The sequence below is a fragment of the Rhineura floridana genome, chromosome 1 (genome assembly GCF_030035675.1).
Source record: "Rhineura floridana isolate rRhiFlo1 chromosome 1, rRhiFlo1.hap2, whole genome shotgun sequence".
Lineage (NCBI taxonomy): Eukaryota > Metazoa > Chordata > Lepidosauria > Squamata > Rhineuridae > Rhineura > Rhineura floridana.
The window spans coordinates 244,997,133-245,012,235 of record NC_084480.1 but is presented as its reverse complement, the minus strand read 5'-3'; the positions used below and the strand labels follow the sequence as shown (position 1 = coordinate 245,012,235).

General features: G+C 39.0%; 1 protein-coding gene across 10 annotated transcripts in view; it reads right to left on the bottom strand.

Annotated features, from left to right (window-relative positions):
* Positions 1–15,103, bottom strand: part of GREB1L (GREB1 like retinoic acid receptor coactivator) — a 300,655-nt gene that overhangs the window by 259,939 nt on the left and 25,613 nt on the right. The window contains exon 1 of one of the 10 annotated variants that reach the window (XM_061596536.1): positions 6,385–6,425. The exons of the other annotated variants lie outside the window; for them this stretch is intronic. The gene's annotated coding sequence lies outside the window, so the exon portion shown is untranslated. Of the gene's footprint in view, positions 1–6,384; positions 6,426–15,103 lie in introns of those variants that run through there. 10 annotated transcript variants of the gene reach the window in all.

Genomic DNA, 15,103 nt, shown 5'->3' with positions numbered 1-15,103 from the left:
CAGGCAGAAAACTGAAGGTCAGACAGCTTTCGATTTCACCCAATTAATCAGGGATTACAGACTTGTATCACATGTAACTCTGGATCTCTCATTGATAAAATCTAGTGGGCCAGCTGCAGACTGAGTCCTTCTTGGCCCCATTAAAATCATTAGGATTTAGCCCCATGGGTCTAGTCTAAGTATGACTCATTCTGGATTCAACTCACTGTATAAAATAGATTCATATTATAGTAATTGGAACATTTATTAGCCATTAAGATTTATTGCCACTGTTTCATCACTGAATATCTGGCACAAGCCATATTTTTGTTAAGCTAATGCTACATGTATTAAGACAGAGTGAATATTCCTTTTTAAACTTGTATTTAAAATGCTTAATGTAAAGTTTCCACTTCCCAATCTTCAATCATCGGTCTGCATATAAATGGTGTAACATTAGCTAACATTATTGCAGCATACACATTTCAAATGTAACTTCCTCACACTGACTGCTTCATGTACAAGAAAAAGACAAGGGAAATATAGTTGTTTTACAAAAAGTACTATTGCTCATTAGAGAGAGAGAGAGAGAGAGAGAGAGAGAGAGAGAGAGAGAGAGAGAGAGAGAGAGAGCAATTGATTCATTACACCAATTTGAATTTTATTCCTTTTTTCTGTTTTAGTCTTAATTCAAAAATGCATTGTTCAAATTACCCTAATTTGAAAACAGTAACAATAAGTGTAGGAAATACTTGACAATGAAGATGTAAAACCTCTAAAAACCAGTTACCTTGGTAACCATGAGAAAGTAGAAGAATAAGAATACACCAACAGTCAGGACTTCATTTCAGATTCTACAGGATTCAGGCTGGAATACAGTCAGCTTTCATTAGCTTTTTGTTTTTCTCAGTGGGTCCTTGGACTTTGAAAGGAAACTTTGAAAGGAAACCTGAATGACAGCTAAGAGCAATTCCAGCCTTACTCTTGATTACCCATGCCAAATAGGACTGCTTTCTCAAGTGTAAACTTCCCAGGCAAACCACAGGCCCTGAAAGATACCATGAATTATATTCCCGAACCTCAGATAATAATCCATGTAATTGAGTGCTTTTTAATGTGAGGTATAAAATGGCATCACTTTGTGTACACACCAAGTTCATCTTTAATGAACAGGGGGTGAAAAACACAAATCCTCTCTCTCCACTCATCTAAATGTGGGGCTGGGGGGATTAATGAATGAAGCTTCACAACCATAAGCAACCATGTTTATTGCCATTTTAGAGACCGAGTAGTAGAGACTGGGCAGTAAAAAAATCCTCCCATGGCCACTCATATAATCTGTAGCAGAAACTGAAACTTAGAAGTAGAAAAGCAATATAATGCCTTCTCTGAACATGATTGCAGAATTGTAGAAATTGATGGTTATTTAGTGAATTTTTACCCAATCATTGCAAGTAAAATATTACAATGAGATAACATATCTTGCAAGCTTTGAGACTCTCAAAAGAAAAATCAAATAAAAAGTTATTTCAAAATAATTCATTAGATATATAGGTTTCATAATGACATACTTTAAAAAGCACAAATGAATAAGGTAGAAACAAGATACTTTTTATACTATTACCACAGATTTGATAGGATTGTTACCAGTTTAATAGGATAATAACTGTTACAAACAAAATATTTTATAGATGCTAGAAACATGGGAAAGTACTGGAAGATTTTATTCTGGTTTGGGCACCCTAGTTACAAGATTTTTAAAAATAAATTTTACTGTAAGTAATCACACAATCCTAAGTACTTAGTCTTGGCCTTCTAGACTGAGCAGTGGGAGAAGTAGATAGGATGACCATATATTAAAAGCAAAATTTCAAGGAATCAAATAGCAAAATTTGGAAATCTAATAATTGTCTCTTCTTGATGAAGAGCATAGGAAATGAGCAAAGTAATAAATCTAGTTAGGATACGAGTAGGACAGCAAATAAATGATATTTGTCAATTGAAGTGTCCCAAATATATTCGTTATCAGAGTAATTATTTTGGTAGGCAAGTAATATAGAAATGTTACTTTAGCTTGAAGCATAAGTATTATGATACCCAAAAACATAAATGATTTATTCTGCTTATATTGACAATTATGCTTGATGTAAGTAAACCAAACACCTTGAATATTCTGCAGTATACACTTAAAAGATATGAAAAACAGAAAATCATGCATATGAACAACATAGATAATGCTTTAAAATGTGCACATTCAAAGTAGTATTCTTAGCAGGAATCTCTCAGTTGCTTTTTGTAACAGAAGTGGAACAACTATCAGGCGGATCCATAGCTGGCTACAGAATCGTACTCAAAGAGTGCTTTTCAACGGTTCCTTCTCAAACTGGGGGAAGATAACGAGTGGCGTACCACAGGACTCGGTCCCGAGCCCAGTGCTCTCAACATTTTTATTAATTACTTGCAGATATAAAATGATATAAAATTGGGAGGGATACCTTGCAAAACAGAAACAAAATTCAAAGTGATCTTGATAGGCTAGAGCATTGGGCTGAAAACAACAGAATGAAATTTAAGAGGGATAAGTGCAAAGTTCTACACCTAGGAAAAAGAAACCAAATGCACAATTATAAGATGGAGGGTTCTTAGCTCAGCAATACTACATGCGAGGAGGATCTTGGGATTATTATTGATCACAAGCTGAATATGAGCCAACAATGTGATTTGCAATCAGTGTGTGACTGCAAATGTTATTTTAGGCTGCATTAACAGAAGTATAGTTTCCAAATCACGTGAAGTATTGGTTTCCCTTATTCGGCACTGGTTAGGCCTCATCTTAAATACTGTGTCCAGTTCCGGACACCACACTTTAAAAAGGATGCAGACAAACTGGAACGAGTTCAGAGGAGGGCAACAAGGATGATCAGAGGACTGGAAACAAAGCCCTATGAGGGGAGACTGAAAGAACTGTGCATATTTAGCCTTGAGAAGAGAAGGCTGAGGAGAGATACGATAGCACTCTTCAAGTACTTGAAAGGTTGCCACACAGAGGAGAGCCATAATCTCTTCTAGATTGTCCCAGAGTAGAGAACACGGAATAACAGGCTCAAATTACAGGAAGCCAGATTTTGGATGAACATCAGGAAACACTTTCTGACTGTTAGAGAGGTACAACAGTGGAACCAATTATCTAGGGAGGTGGTGGGCTCTCCAACACTGGAGGCCTTCAAGAGGCAGCTGGACAGCCACCTGTCGAGTATGCTTTAATTTTGATTCCTGCACTGAGCAGGGGGTTGGACTCTATGGCCTTATAGGCCCCTTCCAACTGTGTGATTCTATGAAATTAGTGCCCTAGGCAGTTCAATCTCTGAAGCTAAGATCTGGGGTCAGTCAATAACTGGATACCCTATGAACATTGTTATAGAATTTGAATTCCCTGTGGAATTTCCTCCTTTTGATGGCAGGCGCCATCTCTGCTATCTTTTCAGCGCCTTTTGAAGACTTTCCTCTTTCAACAAGCCTTTTAGGTTGAGACCTATCCCAGTCTGCGTCTGTGTTAGAATATGTTTTTCAATAATGTTTTCAACCCTTTTTTAAAGTTGTTGTTTTTTTAAAAAAAATTTTTTAACACTGTTCTGTTTTAATGTATTTTAAGATCTGTTTTTATGATGTTTTAAAGTGTTTTTAGCGCTTTGTTTGCCGCCCTGGACTCCTGCTGGGAGGAAGGGCGGGATACAAATTAATTAAATAAATAAATAAATTTCTAGAGAAAGTGTGGTGACCTGAACTATACCATCTATGATGGTGATGGGCAACTGAATTTATTGAACAAACAAATAATAATAATGGCACAGGAACTTCCCCAATTGCTTTAATATTGGTGACTAGGCCATGCACACAGTACGCTCAACATACCTCAATAAATAAAGAAGCTGTGGACTTCCGGGAAGGGTGACTTCGCTTGTGCCTGCTTTTGGGACGGGCTCCCGCCTCAAAAGAAGCTTATTCAGATATAAATCAGTCAGAACATTTTTTTTTGACTGATGAAATTTCTCCCGGGCAGGGAGAAACGTAGAGATCAACCTCAAAAGCCTGTTTTTGTTGGGAGGACTGGATTTCATTAATTTATGAGATAAGGTCCAGCCAACAATGCCGGACGGACTTCCGAACAAGCTCTATCTGTTTAAGCGATACGTTTATCTTTTCTTTAAAGAGAGAACGGACTAACAGGCAAGCACCCTTCTTTCTATTATTTTTTTTACTTGGTCTAAATTGTTGCAGCAAAAGGAGATTTGTCAGATTGATCGGCTTTGGACAACTTCTGGGTGAGCTATAACTCTTCTCTGTTATTCACGAAATTAACAGCTTATCTCTGTTTCTGTCGCAAAAAGCTGTCCTGGAAGTGCATTCTAAAGATATAAACAGAAGAGGGATTTCTATTCCTGATTTCTATTCCGAGGAATATTATATTGTCTGGGACTATTCTCTTTTTGGTCTATTTTATTTTGACGAATCTGCTTCTTCACGACGCCACTAACTGTTTTGATGCTGGGAACTAAATTTGTTTTGCATTCTTGAACATAGAGAGATAAGGCAGGCTGCTATGTTTATACTGTGATGTCATCAAGCCTGGAATATTAACCCAATTGTTGCTGAAATAAGAAGTGGTTCTTCTTTATTTTTGTTTTGCTTTGTTTTCGTGGTTTTAAAAATGGCAATCAAGAAAGTGGCTGAGAATCTGGAAGTAACTATGTTTCAGAAAATAATGGATGAGATTGAGATAACGAAACAAACCCTGCGACAGGGTAGTAAGGAGCTGAAAATTGAACTGAGCAAAATGACGCAGGAGCTTAAAGAAATAGGGGATCCTGTGAGAGAGGAGAATGAGATCAGAGATGAGAAAAGAAAAAATAAAGGGAAGATACAAGCCCTGGAGATTGGAACAAATGTGGAATTGGAAAAAGATCTGGAGTTTATGGATATTAGAAATAAAATCTACTGTTTGGAATTTAACGTTATCTCTGAAGAAATTAATGAAGATATTAGAGATAAAGTTATCAATGGCTTGGATAATCTTTTGGACTGGAATGACGTGTTGGAGTTTGATATAGAGAAAATCTATGGAATTAACTGCAGCCATGTGACAATGGAAAAACTCTCAAGAGATGAGCCAGTGCATTTTGTAAAAAAGAAGAACAGAGATATGACTTTACAACAGTATTTCAGCAACTTATTCAGAATGGATGGCAAGAAAATATTTGGGATAGAGGAAATTCCCATCAGACTCTTATTATATGACTATGGCTATGACAGCAAGATTATTATGGAATACTGATAATGGAAGATTGGACACTGAAATTACTGGACTTAACAGGACTATTGGAGATGGAAGATGGAACTAATAGGGATAATGGAATAATGGCTATTGAAATTATTGGACCTAACAGATTTTGATGAGATGGATTAATCGAAATGTTTATTTGGACTATGGTTATGACAATAAGATTATTATAATTATTAACGAGATGGATTAATCGACATGTTTATTTGGAGAAAAATTGATAGATATATTTCTTAAAGAATTGAAACCTCTCTTTGACTTTTTGTGGAAAGAATAAAGTAATGTTTATGAGATTTGATGATTAATTAAGATAACTACTGGAGGAAAGTGATTTTATAATATGATTTAAGAGACAGGATTGTTATATATTGTAGACCTATAACTGATTTGATCTGTGACAAATGGGAAGTCAATATTTTATTTTATTTTTTGTTTAATTATTTTTGTTTTGTTTTGTTTTTTGTCTTTGAATGTTTTATGATTTTGTTTTGTATGTGTTATGAAAATTTGAATAAAAATTATTGTAAAAAAAAATAAATAAAGAAGCTGTTTTGCTCATATGGAATACTTGCATATACAGTAGGGCCCGCTTACCGGCACTTTGCTTCCTGGTGATCCGCTAATGCGGCGGCTTTGATTTCACTTTTTTAAAGCCGATTTTGCCCTTTTGTGGCATTTTTGCGCAACGCGCCCCATTATATCCAATGGGGTTCCGCTTTATGGCGATTTCTGCTTTATGGTGGGGGTCCGGAACAGAACCCACCGTATAAGCGGGGCCCGCCTGTACAGAGAAACTTTGCAGAGTTTTGAATCAAGGCCACAGCACTGTTAAATTCAGAACCATTTATAGTATCTACCTGTCCCTTTAAAAATTTGCAAACAACTATAAAACAATTAGCCATGTATATATTATTTTGATGCATTTCTACAAGGAGTGTTATAATGCTAATATAATCCATTTGCATCATTTTACAAATATGCAAATTAAAATGATGAGAAATAATATTTTTTTTACAAATGCAGCAGTATTTAAACCATCAGCACAATTATTCCTTTAGTGTTATTACCTCCTGTAATTCCAGAGTGTCAGTTATTACTATCAGTGGCATTAAAATACAGCTACCCAGTGTTTCGGGATGGAGAAGGAAGATACACCACCAATGGTATTTGGGATGGCATATCAGCCCTAAAGACGACCAATTGTTTGAGAGAGACAAAAGCCAATTCAATAGGAAACCAACCAACTCAGGACAGATGGCCACTGATTCAGGTTTCATCCCTCCCAACAACAAAAATAAGCTTAGGAGGTATTTTCTGTTACTAAGCAACGAGCTGAAGAAGGCATAAATCTTTTACTACATGTTATTTCCCCTGCTTGTTTGCTTTAATGTAAGAAAACAACGTCATTCTCTAAAATTGTGAGTTTTAAGAGAGATTGAAATCAGTTCAGCTGTGACTGTTTCTACTAAAGCTGGTATTTTAAATATTTAAAGCGCATGATTAAAGTTACTAGCTTGAAAATCATGCTTTCCAAGCTTTGAAGACTTAGCTCACAATAAAATCATATTCTCTAGATCTATCTCAACCATGAGAAAGAGAGCCAATTTTCTCTCTCCTCCACTCTTTTTTTAAATAAAGAAAGGCAAAGCAGCATTGTCAATTCTCCTTTACCAAATAAGAGAATGATTACATTTACAGGTGCCTGGAACCTGCCAGAATTCAAGGCTTCCCCTCTCCTAGTGTTTCATACCCAGCAAAAAACCTAATGTGCATTTTAAAAAACCATGACAATGTAAAGATGCAGCCATGAGGTTTGTTTTAAAACAATGTGGTATCTATGTACATAACTAGAACATACTCCCTTAGGTGTGTGACTGGATACACATTGAGAACCTAGGACAGATTTCAACATAGTGAATTAACATAGAAATCTACCCTCCTGACAGTAATAAACACCACAAGAGAGTTTGCAACCTCGCCTAGCAAGTTTACTTTTTTGCAAAGTAGCCTGCAAAACACTTGAAAGTACTGTTAGATTATAAACACAGTAGTAAAGGCGCCTAGTTAATAAAAGGTATCCTGATTAAAGATGCGTGTGAGAAAGAGTGTGACTCGTGTGAGTGTGTGTGTGTGTGTGTGTGTGTGTGAGAGAGAGAGAGAGAGAGAGTATTTGAGTGTGAGCGGGGGGGGGGGAGTTCTCTCACAAATTTTGCCAGCAGAATTGTATTATCTGTTGAGCTCCAGAACAAGAAACAAGAGATTAATATTCCTTTGCAGCCTTTACATTTCTTATTTTTTTCAGCAAAGCCAAAATGGCTCCAAAATGTCTGCAAGTTGCAGCAATCTAGAAAAGGGGGAGGGGGAAGGAGCAGGAGAGAAAAGCGGTAATAGAGATTCTAAAATGTTACCAACATAATTTTCCCAGAAGGAAATCTGGTGAAGGACTGTTCTGATTGTGGGAAAGAGGGAGAACAAATGAAGGATGAGACAAGAACAGGGAGGAGAGGGAAGAAGGTAGCTTTTGGTTTTGTTTTAAAAGGAGAAGCCCTTTGGCTCAATTCAGATTAGGATCAAGAAAGAACAAACAGGTTTGTTTGACCTTATTTTATGCAAGTGGGTAACCAGAGGTCTAGTTACAAAGAGACAGAGTTAAGATTAGCCAAATGAGAGACCTGCAATAAAAAAAGATTTACAGTTATGATCTTCTTTGCCCCCCCAAAATGTGATGGAAAGATACCAACTTCTCAACACAGTAGCTAATCATCTGTTTAAAATATGGGCCCCCTTGATCTGTTACTAACACATTCTTAAGCTGTTTTCACAAGGGATACCAAATAAGTTTTGCACGTCCTGTTTCGTCTGTTTGAATGCTGTACTGACCACGTACACTCTAATTCAGTCCCTATAGTACCTACAATGTACATTCCACTTTGTTTTTAAAGTGGCCACCTTCTGTCTTCTAACGCACATTAACAACACTTGCACATTCCAGACAAAAAGGCGTCAGCATTGCTAGGAGAAAAAAAGCCTGCAGACTACAAAACATATGGTCAAATAAAACAAGGAAGAGAGGAAAGCTGTCCACAGCGTGTGGTCTACAAATGCTTTCTTTGCTCATTTGTCATTGGCTGTGCCTTTACTAAGCACTACCACAGCATCTGCTGAAAAAAGCCTGTTGTGGCTCCCAAGCTTTGGGGCACACAATGTTGAGTCACTTATATACTGTACTCAGTTACCAGCCTTGACTTAAGAGTCCATTTCCCCAATCCCTCACTTCCAAAGAAGAGCAATACAAACTGGGAAAACAGACAAGCCCGATTCTTCTTATTCTGCAATGCTGCTGTCACTTAACGCATTACTACTATTATTACATTTATATCCCACCTTTTCTTCCATGAACTCAAGATACCAGACATATTTCTCTCCCCCCACACACAATCTTTTCTTCAATGCACAGGTACAGAGGCGCCAACAGGATTTTCTGGGCCCAGTATACCACTGCACTCGCAAAAGACACACAAATATGCATAATATTTACATACACTTTAAGTCATATGCAAATTTGTACCCTCTTTTGCAGGTGGTGGAGTACCCAAAAATAAATCGAGGTCATACACAAGTAATAAGATGTCTGTCAGAGAGAATATCAACATGTGAAGCTTTTCCCATTACTGTAGTTCCACACTGGAAAATGTTTGTCTCATCTGTCTTGCTGATGCTAACCAAAATATCGAGTCATTATCAGAGGCTAATGGGTGCAAACAGACATCAAGGTTTGGCTCCACTTTATTCTGCATTTTCTCCATTATTCTATACTTTCTCCATTATCTATACTTTCCAGAAACAATTTAAGACATCTTTGTTTCAATGAGCTTTTCATTTTGTATTGTTCTTAAATCATTTTTGGCTGGGGGAGGGGGTTATATGTCTGTAAATCGCCTTGAGACCTAGGTCATATCCACACCATACATTTAAGGCACATGGCTTCCCCTGAAAAATCTTAGGAATTATAGTTTACTCTTCACAGAGCTACATTTCCCAGCACCCTTAACAAACAACAGTTCCCAAGATTATTTGGGGGAAACCATGGGCTTTAAATGTGTTTTAAATTTATGGTATGGATGTAACTATATATGTAAAAGGTGATTTGTAATTAATAATTAATAATAGTCAGATGTCATCTAGAATACTGTATCCAGTTCTGGGCATCATGCTTTAAGGAGAACGTAGAGCAGGGGTGAGGAACCTCATCCCTAGGAGCCAAATGCAGCCCTTCAGGCTTCTTTACCTGGCCCCCAGGACTGTCTTTGTGCCCAGATTGTCTCCAGGCCACACCGTTCACTGATTCTGGTCTGCTTCCTCCTCAAATGCTTTTGCCTAACTGGAATGTGCCCTTGAACTGTAATTATGTCTCTTGCTTGCCTGGATGGAGGATGCAGAGGTATGGGGTGCAGAAATCTCTGACTTTTGCATGCCTGGAATATTGTCTACAAAGGCAAAGAATCACATCCTTTGCTCTGCCCACTTTTTACCTCTTGCCTCCACCCACCATTGGCATGCAACCCCCCAGAAGGTTAACCACAAGGGAATGGAGCTCTCTGGCTGAATGGGGCTCCCCACCCCTGATGTAGACAATTTGGAAAGTGGTCAAAGAAGGGCAGTGAAGACAGTCAACACTAAGAAAAATAAGGAAAGGTTGAAGGAACCGGGTATGATGAGCCTGGAGAACAGAAGATGTGTGTGGGGAGGGAAGGACATGATAGTGCTCTTCTTCATATATCTGAAAAGCCATACACAGAAGACCACAATAATGTATTTACCTTATGACTAATGGAAAATAAGTTATAGGAATGGGAGATTTTGACTGAATAATGAGAAAAACACCTCGGTGTAAGGGCAGCTCAATAACAGAACCAATAAGCTAGAGGGCTGGTGGGGTCTCCCTCACTCAAGGTCTTTCAGCAGGGAATAGACAGTGTCCTGCTATGCAGCGGGACAAGGCTCAGTGGTGAAGTTCAGGCAGGACAAGGCTCAGGCAGGACACAAAACAAGGCAAGATTCAGTGCTAGATACAAGACTAGGCTCTGGGAAACACAGAGCTCTGGTTGCTCCAGCAAACCAAAACGAAGCCCTTTTATAGCAATAGCCCCAGGTGGCACCTAATTGTTAGCACCACCTATGCTGCAAGAAGCTGTTCTACTTAAACGGACTTAGCCTTGTCTAGTAACATCCTATTGTGATGGAGTGAGGAGGCTCGGTCTTCCAGAGTCTTCTACAGTGGAGTCCTTGGAGTCAGAGGATGGCAGTGCCACATCCGGGGGGGGGGGAAGAGAACTAACCCCATGGGTTCATGTCATGGCAGCACCTCTAAGGCTGGCCCTGCATTCCCTTCTTCCTGGACTAAAGTATTTTATGAAATAAAACTCTTCATCAGGCAGACTCTGGTCCTAGACTCTCTTATGGCCTTACCAATTTTCACTGACCACACTGTATTCTTTAAGGATCTATTATTTTCTCTTTTTATTGCAGTTTGCATTGTCATAGCATGAAATTGGAAGCAAATCACTTGCAATCTAACAGAGGTATAATCAACTCTACACAACTGTATTAATGGGAAACTAATTAGGCATATTAGGAAAAGGAATGACCCCACTAAGGAGGGGACATTCTATGAAAAATGGTTCTGCTTTATACAATTTGTAGCCAGCAAACAACATGATTAGCACCCCTTTCAACCCATGCCTCTCTTTGGAGGGACTTGTTGGTATAATTTGTGCTTTCTTACTTTATATTATTGCCTTATGTTTTGTTATGTGCCTTTAAATTGAGTATGACTTATGGTCACCCTATGAATCAGCGACCTCCAATAGCATGTGTTATAAACCACCCTGTTCAGATCTTGTAAGTTCAGGTCTGTGGCTTCCTTTATGGAATCAATCTATCTCGTTTGGCCTTCCTCTTTTTCTACTCCTTTCTGTTTTTCCCAGCATTATTGTCTTTTCTAGTGAATCGTGATTCTCATGATGTGTCCAAAGTATGATAACCTAAGTTTCATCATTTTAGCTTATAATGATAGTTCTGGTTTAATTTGTTCTAACACCCAATTATTTTTCTTTTTCGCAGTCCATGGTGTCTGCAAGGTTCTCCCCCAACACATTTCAAATGAATTGATTCTTCTCTTATCTGCTTTTTTCACTGTCCAACTTTCACATCCATACACAGAGATCGGCAGGTCGGGAATACCATGGTCTGAATGATCCTGACTTTACTGTTCAGTGATACATCTTTGCATTTGAGGACCTTTTCTAGTTCTCTCATAGCTGCCCTCCCCAGTCCTAGCCTTCTTCTGATTTCTTGACTATTGTCTCCATTTTGGCTAATGACTGTGCCAAGGTATTGATAATCCTTGACAATGAGGACATTGAATTTGTCAACTTTAAAGTTACATAAATGTTCCGTTGTCATTACTTTAGTCTTCTTGACGTTCAGCTGTAGTCCTGCTTTCGTGCTTTCCTCCTTAACTTTCAATGGCATTCGTTTCAAATCATTACTGGTTTCTGCTAGTAGTATGGTATCGTCTGCATATCTTAAATTATTGATATATCTCCCTCCCACTTTCATACCTCCTTCATCCTGGTCCAATCCAACTTCCCGTATGATATGTTCTGCATATAGATTACACAAATAGGGTGATATATTGCTTTATAACCCTATGGAATTTTTCCAATCTGGTTACTGTATTAAGCTGTGTAATGAAACACAAAGATGTAAATTTTATTTTAAATGTGATAATATGCCTGTTCTTGGTCAAATGTAATAATATATTTATTCTTCTGGAGTTTACTGTTGTGTGTGTGTTCATGCATGCGTGCAAACCCTTATGTATGATTCAATTTTTATGTTTATTTGTGACATTTTTCTTCTGTTACACGTATTGCAAAATCCCAAATAAAAACATTTTTTTTAAAATGTCATAATGGTACTTTCATTGTACTGTGTGTAGCTGCAAGCCCCAATGTCTGGAGTATATATTCTATGACTATATTCTAGTCATGGGACAAACCCTATCATTGCCCATTTGTGTTTGGGTATAAATATAAATTTAAATTTGAACAGACCATCTTGGAAGGGCAGGTTCATACAGAAAAGACAGCATTTTAGATATCCTAGTCCCAACACATTGAGTTTTAAATAGGTCAAAACCAGCACTTTGAATTGATACCAAATAAGAGTTAAAACCACATAAGCACAAACCACAATAACAAATATATATTGTCATTATGGTATAGTCATGAAGGGAAGAAACTATTCAAGGAAAGAAACTATTCAAACCGATGCCAAATCTGAACCTAAGAAATTATGTTTTCTTAAAACACAAATACACTCTCTACTAGATTATTTTTGCGACAACTTTTTCCTTCCTTCCTTGTTTCCGATGGGCTCATTATTCCAGCCTGTCAAATCCATCTGGCCTACGAGACAGGGAACTGCCTGTTTTCTATGTGCCATCCAGCAAGTCTTTAGGAAATCCAAAATATGACATTCTACATAGATTTCCAAGTTAATGACCCAAATCACCCATGTGTCTTCCTATTTCATTTGGAAAAGAGCTGGTGCCTGACAGCTTCTTGATGCAAAACTTGCTCTATCAGCTTCAGGTTTCTCTACTTTGCTCATGCATTGAAAGGCTGTAATACAGAAAGAAAATGTTTTGTTACCTTGAGAAGTCATGCTGCCTCCCATGTCTTTCACCAACTTACTTTTTGTCATGCTAAATGGGTTCCTCAACTAAGGGCCTGTTTACATGCCCCAAAATTGTGCATCCGCTGCTTTTTGCAGATCATTTTAATTTGGACCGTTTACTTGACATTTTACCCAACACGCGTGCATAGTACTGCTTTTGCCTTTAACCGGATTAAATGGATGCGATAAAGACCAGCATTTCCTTTCAGAATCCACACCTGCTTCTAATGTGTATTACCTTTTAAGCGCCTTTTCTGGCTGTGCAGTTTCTTTGCCCCTTTCACCGTCTCGGGGCGTCATTTTGTTTCCTGCGGTTGACAAACCAACTTCCGGTAGCTCTCACCTCCCTTTCTCCCGTTTACTCCCACTTCCCCCCCCAATACATTTCCTCCCCCGCTCCTTTAAACAAAATCACATTCCCCACCCCTTCATTGAGGGTAGCAGGGCTGGAGCTCCTAAAATTCCTTCCTCAGAGCTGTGGTTTTGGCGCTGTTGTTTACGTCTAGCATGTGTGTGCGCAAGACAGAGAGAGTGTGAGAAAGTGTGTGTGTGGAGGACCTCTTCTACCTCGTAGCATCCCTCCGCTCCCCCGCAAAGCTGGATCTCTCTCCCCCCCTCAGGCTGATGCAGGTGCCCTATTTGCAGCCATGGTGAGAGGAGGCTGGTGAAGGTGCCGCTGGGGTAAGGGGAAAGGGGAGCTGCCTTGGCATCTCATCCCAGCATCTGCTCCACTCACGGAGAGCGATAATATTAAACAGTCAATGCTTCCTTTAGTAGCTGCTTTTAATGTCTCTCTAAGGATAATTGTTTGGGGTTTTTTTATGTTTCCCAGAACACATCCTGAGGCTTGTCCCGGGGTGCCAAAGGCACACCAATCTTGCGCAGGTACAGCCTAACAGCCACAGGTGGGAGCGATTCCCTTTCTTTCAAGCGCCAATTCCTTCGTTTAGGGAAACACTTCCCCTTCCCCGCCTCTGCAGTTAACATGCTAATGTGCGAGCGTGGCAACAAGGAAACGCTGATAGCAATAAACGCACGCGTGTGAATGCTACAAAGAAAAACAGCCACTTTATTCATAGCGAGGGCGGAAGTATGTGAACTGTCAAAATCAATCGCGATGGAAAAAGCAGCATTTTTAATGTGGATCTGGGGTCCCATGTAAACAGGCCCTAAAAAGAGTTAAAATCCACTGATTTCAACAACAGAAAGCTGTTGTGTTGAGACAGGTCTCTCTGCAGCAATTTGTCTTCTGAAAATGACAAGGTGGGGTCAGGTTTGCCTCTCTCGAACAAAATTATCAAACAGACAGCTCCAGTAATTCTTATATTTAGATTGATTTTCTAGACTCGTAACAATCAGGCTTTATAGCAGAGCAGAGTTGAAGACAGATTGTTTTGCCCTTATCCATCATCTGCACCTGAAGAGAAATAGAGGGAATATAACTTTGTTCATTCTTCTGGACCTCAGAGTTTTTGATACAACTGATCCTCAATTTCTCCTGTACCAGAAGGTACTCCCTGGCAGTTCATCTGCCCTAGGGTTGCCAGGTTCATGGCCTGAAACTGATCCTGTATCTTTAGGAGAAGAGAAAGTCAGCCAAGTGCAGGTGTTCTTGCAACACTGTAATGGGAAAAACCACAAGGTGAAATCCTCCCTTTCCCCTGCACAACTAGTATCTTTAAAAGTTGTGCAGGGGAAAGGGAGGATTTCACCTTGTGGTTTTTCCCATTACAGAGTTGCAAGAACACCTGCACTTGGCTGACTTTCTCTTCTCCTAAAGATACAGGATCAGTCTCAGGACATGAACCTGGCAACCCTAATCTGCCCCTACTTGCTGGGTCAGTGCCAAAAGATAACGCTTTGGGATGGCAGCTCTGCCCCATTAGTCTTTGTCCTGTGTGGTACCACAAGAGTTTCAACTTGTCCCCTGTGCTTTTTCAATATCTATATGCAGCACTAGAAAAAACCATTCATCAGTTTGATGCTGAGGATCATCAACAGGCTGACAACACCTTAGCTCTAGTTTTTATTTTCTGCAAATCA